Here is a 10,000-nt window from a genome sequence, read left to right as displayed (position 1 = left end):
ATGTCGGTGGTGGGAGAGTATACGTGTAAGTGGAATGCATAGGATTGGCGTGGGAGAAGGCGGAAATAGCAAGACAAAGTGAAATGGCGATAAGTGGTAGGAAGAAAAAAGCGGGAAGAAAAAAATTATAAGAATTCAGGAGGTGAATTCAAACCAAAAGGTATATTAGTTTCGATAAAGGAGAGATGTTACCATGTTCGATATCCAAATGGCGGTCAGTATACCCGATAGAGACAAATTTTCACAAGCATTATTGGATCACATACATCAGGTTATTAGAAGAAAATGCAGGGAAAGGAGCTTGAATGAGGAATATGTGGTGGTTGAGTTAGGCATGTGTGGTGGCATAGGAAGGAAAGGGCATGAGTGGCAAGAAAGACGGGAGCAACGAACACAATCCTGAAGGAAGAATTGTGTGTAGGGAACGTGGAGCTATGGACACCGATGCTTCAAATTTTGACAGTGAGCTTACAGGATCGAATAACTGGGAGAGAAAAGAAGCGAGATGCGACAGGGTCATAGTGTAGGCGGCGGAAGATACGGAAAGTGATGCCTTGTTGGAGCCGTGTGGTATAATGGTAGATAAAGAGAAAGGGAATACAATGGCTGGAATTCCGGACGAAGAGTGTAAGGGCTATGGTATTCCCTTCTGCACAGTCGCAGAAAGAGCAGATTAAATGAGAGTAGGCTGGTAACTACGTCGAATAAAAAGTTGATTGTGTACTCTATGTTTAGCCCCTCGTGGGTAGTAAAGAAATAGGTATTTCGCCTGCCGTTACGTTCTGAGTTCAAATTCCGCCGAGGTCGATTTGCCTTTCATCCTGTCGGGGTCGATTAAATAAGTACCAGTTACGCACTGGGGTCGATGTAATCGACTTAATCCATTTGTCTGTTCTTGTTTGTCCTCTCTGTGTTTAGCCCCTTGTGGATAGTAAAGAAATAGCTATTTCGTCTGTCGCTATGTTCTGAGTTCAAATTCCACCGAGGTCGACTTTGCTTTTCATCCTTTCGGGGTTCGATAAATTAAGTACCAGTTGCGTACTGGTATCGATCTAATCGACTGATCTCTTCCCTAAAACTTTCAGGCTTTGTGCCTAGAGTAGAAAAGAATTATGGAGTTCGTGTTAATGCATGTGGAGTCGTTCGAGTGAAACACAAATTAGTGCTTATATTTGTTAAAAATTACTTAGTGAAGTATTTCAAAAGGTTAGTCTAATGCAATAATTGAGAAAAATATTATTCTTTTCAAGAAAATGTGGGGCCATAGCATACACACCTGGTAACACAAGCTTGGAAAGACCCCACGGAATCAGATTTTAGGAGTAGGTTGCTCAAGTCAACGATCTTATCCCATTAGAACACAAAAAAGAACAGCTTAAATCAATATTGAGAGTAAGATCATAGAAAATTTCGTGAATTTCGAATTTTAAAGAAGCTTTGAGCGTAGAATTTATAGATGTGAAACAGTTAAATAGACACGGCGCAACTCTAGCCCACATCTGTGATTTCTCCTCTGACGCGACGATGGTTGACATTATTCACTGGAGTTTGCAACTCTTGTAATTCCTCAACTCAAGCATTCTCGTTCCTTCTACAATCGTCACTGATGTTGTGATTTGGAGGAGATACGAAGGTCATAAACAATACCTTTTTACCAAACTCAGCAACTGGAAGCAGTCTGCATTTCATGATATAAGCAAACGCAACTTTATCATGTTAAAGCCGTGATATTTGCTAATGAAATGCCTACAAAATTCTGAAACATAATTTCATTCATTTTCATTTTTTCTACATGGAGTTATTACTTGTTCAATTAACTTTGCTTTTTCTTACTCCAGCTATAAAGTCATCCAGGACCCTAGACCACTGACTACATGTGTATAAGTCATGTGTGTATGTGTATCAGAGAGAGAGAGAGAGAGAGATGCCAGCATATCCAATTCTAAATCCAAAACCCCTGATGTATAGGACGATAAAAAGAAAATTATACATTCCACATAAACGCGAGTGAACAAATGTCTGTTATTCATTTTGCCTCATTTGAATTTTGCGATCCAATTTCGACCCATACGTTATTTCCAAAATATAATACCTTAGCTCGTTCATCCTTTCATTTATCAACCAGATATTCTAAAATATATCATACATGACATAGCATTATAGTATTATTCGTCTGCATTGGCAAGTACAACGAACACCGTTCAAATTTAACGCACCTGTCTGCTACTTGCGCCCGCCCACTTTATTACCTTTCTCTTCGGTTTCCCATCCACTAATCATTCCTATTATATTCAGCTTTATCATCTAATTTCCCTATGCTTATCTTCGCCATTCTTACACCAAGATACTTGTTCATGTATTTCTCCCATTTTACTTCTAACCATCTTCACTCCATTATTAGTGTTCTTCAAAACCGTTCATTCTATCAGCATCTCCATCTAAATATTTTCACTTCCTTTTCTTTTCTCTCAGCCTCTTCCTTATTTCCTCTCAATGTTTCACTGCTCGAGTAAAACTGCCTCTTCTCTTTTTCAAACAATCTATTTTTTAGTCCATTACGTCAAACATATATATAACGATGCAATAGATACACTTCTCCTTGTCTATCTTTACCTTTCTTTTTTTTTTCTTGCCTTCTTTATACTTACATTCTTTTTGTTTAATTATTTCTTATTTTATTTCTTATATTTTTATCCTTCCAGCTATCTCATTTTTAACAGAAGATTGACACTTCTTTATATAACACAGTTTACAGTATTGTACGATAAGTGTGCGTGTGTGTGTGTGTGAGTGTGTGTGAGAGTTTATGGGTTTGTGTGGGGATGTCAGTTTGCGTGTACATCTGAAAACGTGTTTATACACAAGCATGTACTTATGTATATATTTAAAGTCTCTCTCTCTTTCTCTCACGCGCACACACATATACACACGCACGCATAAACACACGCATACACTCAGACACACATGCACACTCACACACATATATAAGTGTATTTATATCAGTGTAATTTTATATGTTAATTTCTGAGAAGATCGAGACATTTATTTTATTAGTATTTTATGTATATATGTGCTCGTGTACGTCTGTGTAATACACACACACACACGCGCGCACACACACACACACGCACGCACGCACACACACACACACACACACACACATATATATATATATATATATATATATATATATATATGCCTGTGTGTATGTGTGTATGTATCTATATACATATATGTAATGCCCACATATATATACATGTATATATATATGTATGTATATGTTTGTAGATGCTTGTGTGTGCGTGTATGTATTTATAATTTATATATATACGCACATATAAACATTAAGTAAAATAATATATATATATAACAATTTACTTAAAGTAAAATATAACGTGTCTTGAATGGTACAACAATACACTATAATAACAACAGTGTACGATGATAACTGTTAAAATTTAATCATCCATAGTCTGATATAATATTTCGGAATGCAAAAATTCCTTCTTCAAATGTCCCTACGAATTGATCGAATCACTGGTATAATCGGCTTTCCAACGTTTAATTTTTTTTTCGGAAGTGTATCTGCGGTGGTATCACGAAGCTCCTTCCGGAATTCCTCATGAGATGTGTGTGGGAGTGGCCATATTTCAAGCTCGTTTGTGCTGCCACGTCCGTAGCGCTGCTTCTAAGCTATGTATTATACGGACAGTTTTTTTCTTCTTCCTTTCTTTTTTTTTGTTATAAATAATACATGAGCATGTTATCAAAAAGGAACCTACACGCATCCAAATGCTGCTAAATGACATATTGACTGCCAATCTCCAGCCTGTTGTTAATTTGGAGCCCTAGTCTGTCTATGAGAATAGCTTCCTTAATTCTTAGATTACCCAAATTTCTTCTATTGACCTCAATTGCGACTGTTATCCTTTTGTCGGTGTTCCAAAATCTGTCTAGATGTTTTTTGAAGAAGGAGGCTCTCGTTTTCAGATGTTCTTTTATGCGAATGTGTAACGGTCTTGTTGTGCTACCCACATAGTACGTGTTGCATTTGTTACATTGTATTCTATAGAAAATATTTACCCGTTGGCATAAATATATGTCACGAACGGGGCAGTTTGCTAGTGTGCATTGATTGATGTCCCTTTCCCGTTCTTTGGGAGGTGTCTTCTCAGAGAGGGGACGGAGTGGGCTAGTTGTATGTCCAATCCTTCTCTTCTTATGGCTGTAGTTATCCTCTCGCTAAAATGGGGTATTTTAAGGAAGCATGTGTGCTGGGTTTTCTGTATTTTCGGCGTGTTTGTCGTCTTGGATACTTAAGCCGATTTACAATGGATATAGGGTACCCGTCGATTTTCAAGATCTCTAGGAAGTATGTAGTATGGGTCACCTTGTCCTCTGTCCTGCTGCACTTGCTCTGGATGCATGCAAGTTCATTTCTGGCGTATCCTATTTCGGCACCGAGTGGAAGTGCTGAACTGTACTGAACAAACATCTCTACTGGCTGCTTTCCTGCAGAACTCTGCGTGGATCTCTCCTTCTTCCATTATTTTCAGTTGGAAGTCAAGTAGCGACAGTGAACCAGAGTTGTTGGGGTGTTCTATAGTGAACTCAATATTCATGGCCATGTTGTTGAACGTCGTGAATATTCTATCAGCCTCTTCACAGGAAGATGTGAGTATGAGGATGTCATCTACATACCAGGTAAAGAAAGCGCATGAGCGGCAAATGTTGGGTGTTCGACGTTCCAGATGGTTAATATAGGTGTTGGCTAGTAGGCCCAAGAGATTGGATCCCATGGGGAGACCTGTTGTCTGCTTGTATATGTGATCATGGAAAGATAAGTAGGTGTTGTCCATGATGATGGACAATAGCTGATGTATATCACCTGCAGCGAGTCCGAAACAGCCAATAGGTTGACCATCGAGTGTGCTGGTACCGCTGTGTACATTGAGACAACATAAAGACTAGAGACATATCTGTTTTGCCTAACTTCGTCAGGGGGCAGTTGGCGCCATCTTCTGATGACTTCGTAGGAGTCCATGGCGTCCAGGAAAGGTGGCGAGTATGGGTCTCAGGATGTGAGAAAGTAGCCAGAATATTTTATATAGAGGTTCTTCAACGCTGGAGACGAAGGGTCTAATCTGAATCGTGTTGCTATCCTTGTGTACTTTAATGAGGTGATAGAATCTGGGTAATCTGCTGTTACTTGTAATGAAGTTGTTTTTGTATTTGCTATGTAGTTATCTCCGTCTACAATTGTCAGTCCATGCGATGTTAATTCGTTCCTCAATCCTGGTCGCGGTTGTATCTGTCACTTCAGAATATAGCCTGTCATTGCTCAAATGTTTTAGTGCCTGTCTATCATACATTTCACAAGAAATCACGCAGATTTCTTTCCCTTCATCTGATGGTAAGTAGATAAGTTTTTTTTTGGTTTTTTTAAATTTGTGTTATTTAGTTTTGTCAATGTCTTATGTTGTGCCTTGGTTAAGTTTGGTACTATTTTCGATTCCTTCCTTAAGATGTTGGAGATATAATGTTTCAGTCTGGATAGTTTTTGGTTGAGTTTTCGGTTGGTTGGGGATGGGTGGAGTGGGTGGTCTACTTTGTACGTGGGAAATTTGCAGAGTGTGCTGTTGTTCTCCTTCTTTATCACCCATAGTCATTTGAGTTGGCAGGCTGTTCGACAAAATTTGGCTTCCGGGTCTCATAAGATTTTCTTAAAGTATTCAAAATTTCACTCCAATGTCATATCATACTTGTTACTTTTTACTTTATCCAAGAGACAGTTATGTCCATACCTGAAGATATGTGAATGTGCCTCCTGTACTGTTATATCTGTACGTTTGTAGATATTTGCATGCACAATTCCACCTTGAATTTTTTCGTACACACACACACACACACACACACATACACACACACATACACACACACATACACACACACACATATATATATATATATAAATATATTCTTATATCTACATATGTTTCTTTTGACGCCGTACGTTCAAAAGTATTATCCACGCGCATATTGACGCACAGATATGAATATAAATGTATGGTGGAGGGGTGTCTGCATAAAAGAAGACGGTACGATAATTTCCATGATTATTATTTCATGTGCTGCAAACCAGTCATTTGTAGATTTTATCACAACTGCCTCAATATGACCCTTTCGAGTTAAATGCACGGCAGAATTATGACAACAGGCATTGCGTAAGTTTTGTTTCGTTTGTTTCTGTTTGTTCGGGCAAGATTTATTATTAGTTTGCTTTAGTTCATGTCCTCTGAGTGGTTTACCAAAAGTAACCTTGGAACATTAAACATGGTTACAAGTTAAATATTAGAAATGAATATTGATATCTATAGTTTGCTTCCCTTGCGTCTTGTTTGACTTTGGGAAGTTTGATGCGATCATTTCCATTGTAAATAGTTGCTTTAAGTATATGTTTTTATGATGCCCTGTAAATTGCAATTACCTTCCCATGTTGTACGATTAAGAAGCTCGCTAAGCGCAGGTATGGCTGCATGGTTAGGAAGTTCGCTTTGCAACTATGTGGTTTCGGTTTGAATTCCAATATTTTGGGTGTCTTGTACTAAAGCACAAGGTCGACCAAAGCCTTATGAGTTTGGTAGACAGAAACTATGACAAAGTCCGTTATATATATATACTAGCAGTATAATCCGGCTTTGCTCGGGATTAAGTTAGGATTATTAAGCTACTCAAGTTCTTTATTTCAAACCAAACTAAGTAACATCTTCGTCAAATGTTGGACGAAATCCATATATATATATATATATATATATATATATATATATATATGGCCAATACACACACGCACACATACACACACTTACTCAGGCGTACATGTTTTTTGTACGCATACATGTTCGTGTGGGGGTGGGCCCGTATATCAACAAAACACTTTTTTCCTCGATGGAAAAAGCACAACAAAAGTCTTAAAAACTTACTCGTCGCTAGAAGGGGACTTAACTCCTGTTTGCAAACAATGATGATTTGTCCGACTTGAAAATTGTTAAGTTTTGGTTGAAAATTAATTTTTACTGCAATTTGACTGGTGGCTCTGGTAAAAATAAATTGACGAAAATACAGCTAGGATCATGACGAATGTCCTCTTAAAATTGGAGCGACATGCGTGCTAATTTGTGGATGTGCATAAATTACATTCACATACATACAGACACACACATCCTGCCTTTTATATATACAGCTACATGCATACATATATGTACTTATTCTTTGGTGAAAGCACTGGTGGGTGGAAAGTAAGTAGGCATTAGAAATTGCTTATAGAACTTTTAGTCTGATGCCATGACGAAAACATTTTAAACAGGCAACACTAATGGAGACATTCTATTTACTTATTTTCAAGATGGCCGGTCACTTGACTGCTCAGGAGCGAGCTAAGACAGCAGCACGCTATGAAGTGTGCAATTCCACCGTTTTTGTTCAGATATTGTGGTGCTCATGGAAAGGTAAGCATTCAACACTACGTCCGAGGACAATAAAATGTTGTTAAGCAAAGCTGATGACCACGGGCTCTCTGAACAATGCAAGAAGTGGATTTTCAACCACATCCCAATCAGCGGTGAACGTGGCACTAGTGCAGGAACTGTTTAACTTCAGCTCGCAAAAATCAACACTCCGAGCAGCTGATGAAAATGGATTAACAAGATACGCAATGCATACGGTGTTGCATAAAGAATTGAATTTTCGTCCGTGGAAACCTCATTACATGCAGAAGCTAAAACTCGAAGACTGTGACCGCAGAATTTCAGAAATCCAGAACTTCAAGAAGTCCAGATCTCACTTCATGTGATTTTTACCTGATGAATCACACAACAGAGGTGTTACATGACAAAACCTCGCAGACTGGAGGAATTGGGACACGGATTTTGGAGGTTCGCAATGATATCCTAGAAGACGTCCTTCAGAAGGTTGTTTATTCCATCCCTCGCCATTTGAGGAAACTGGCTGATGCCACCGGTGCTTACGTTGAAGTATGAAGATTTAGTTTCATTTTCCCATGTAATGAAGAACACGTATCATTTGCTTCAATAAATTTGTAAATGGAATATGGATTGTATTACCAATTTTTAATGCCTACTTACTTTTCACCCACCCTGTATATATGCACAGGCGAATGTGTGCGTGTCTGTATGTATGTCTGTATGTATGTCTATATGTGTAAGTTTTAGTGCTCAGGTGTGACAACTGTTTTTTGTCTGTTTGCACACCCGTAACTCAGTGCTTTGGCCAAAGAATAAGTATTAGACTTTAGAAATATATCAATACCAGATTCTACCCTTCGAATCAGTGACTGAAAACTTCATTAACCGTTATTCTCTCCTATCTTTGGAGAATTGAGCTGTGGGCTGTGGTAAGTGTATAATAATAAAAACGAAGAGTATTTTCTGACGAATGTTAGAATTTGATGACTGTGCTTTGATGTGAAACTGAAAGGCAAGGACACATTGTGCTTTGATGTGAAACTGAAAGGCAAGGACACATATCCCTGCCTTATGGTTGTCTGAGTAAGCATTGAACATCGAGGGGAGGGATTCTCCAAATGAGTAAGCTGCTACTACTGCTACTATAGGTCCTGATAGAATATAGAGATATAGAAAATATTGAAAATATCGTGAAGATTTACCTGAACAGTATAAAACAGATACTTTGTAGGAAAAAAATGTAGGCTTTGGAATTATATCAGCAAATTCATAGCGGAATGGAAAACGTTGGGAATATTGGAAATATTGGATTCATTGGAAATATTGGAAATATCATGAAAGTTTAGATAAACAGCATTTAATTAGATTTATTTCGGGAAAATATATTGTGACGTTGTGTTTATGTGGATAAATCAATTGATATTAGATTTATAGGTGAAAACATACGCTAGAGAGGACGAGTGGGATAAATATCATCCGGGAAACAGATTTTTTTGAATGGAAATTTATAGGACAAGGGATGCAACAATGCGTACATTTTAGGTTTAGGGTGATCAATTATGAATATGTAAACACAGTAAGATGAGTACGTAACGGTAAATTAAATGGTGATAAATTCTAATAAAATGGATCAAATACACTGGTGTTAGAAAAAAGAAGCAAAGAGACATTAGTTTGGAGAAAGTGAGAAGGAGCGTAAATGGTATAAAATCTTCAAAAATTCTTCAAAATTTTTTTTTAATGGCTATAATAACTCACCGTGACAAGCATGAAAACTACGACGTATCAAGAGCATTCCGAGTGAGTCAGAAGGAATGTCATGCGTGTTTACGACTTAAAGTCAATGAGCATGGGAATGGAATAATCTTGAAAGGAGTATCTTACTGTAAAATACGTTGTTGTGTTGAATGATAAGCAATGACTTCAGAAAATACATATTGAAATAAGTAAAACTTAATATCATGAATAACGATAGCGAAACCGGTCGATATAGTAAAAATTATATTAAAACTATGTAAAGTGTGCGTATTTTCCTTTTTAATTTGTTTTATATATACATACATACATATATATATATATATATATATATATATATATATATATATATATATTATATATATATATATTCAGTGTAAGCTGCTACTGTTGTATAATGACAGGTCGTGATAAATTATTGGAATATAGCAAATATTGAAAATATCGTGAAGATTTACTTGAACAGTGTGAAACAGATACTTTGCAGGGAAAATTCTAGGCTTTTGGAGTTATAGCAGCTAATTCATAGCCGAATGGAAAACCTTGAGAATATTGAAAATATTGGATTTATTGGAAGGGGTGAATATATATATATATATATATGTGTGTGTGTGTGTGTACGTATGTATGTATGTTGGTTTTTCAGTTTATTTCAAGACCTCCTGCCAATAGAGAAAGAACCGGTCTCCAATCTAGATCCTGAGTATACGTGTGTGTGTATATATGTGTATGATTCAGAGTGAAATATTAATATGTTATTATTT

The sequence above is a fragment of the Octopus sinensis genome, linkage group LG9 (assembly GCF_006345805.1).
Source record: "Octopus sinensis linkage group LG9, ASM634580v1, whole genome shotgun sequence".
NCBI lineage: Eukaryota > Metazoa > Mollusca > Cephalopoda > Octopoda > Octopodidae > Octopus > Octopus sinensis.
This window is presented reverse-complemented; position numbering follows the sequence as displayed.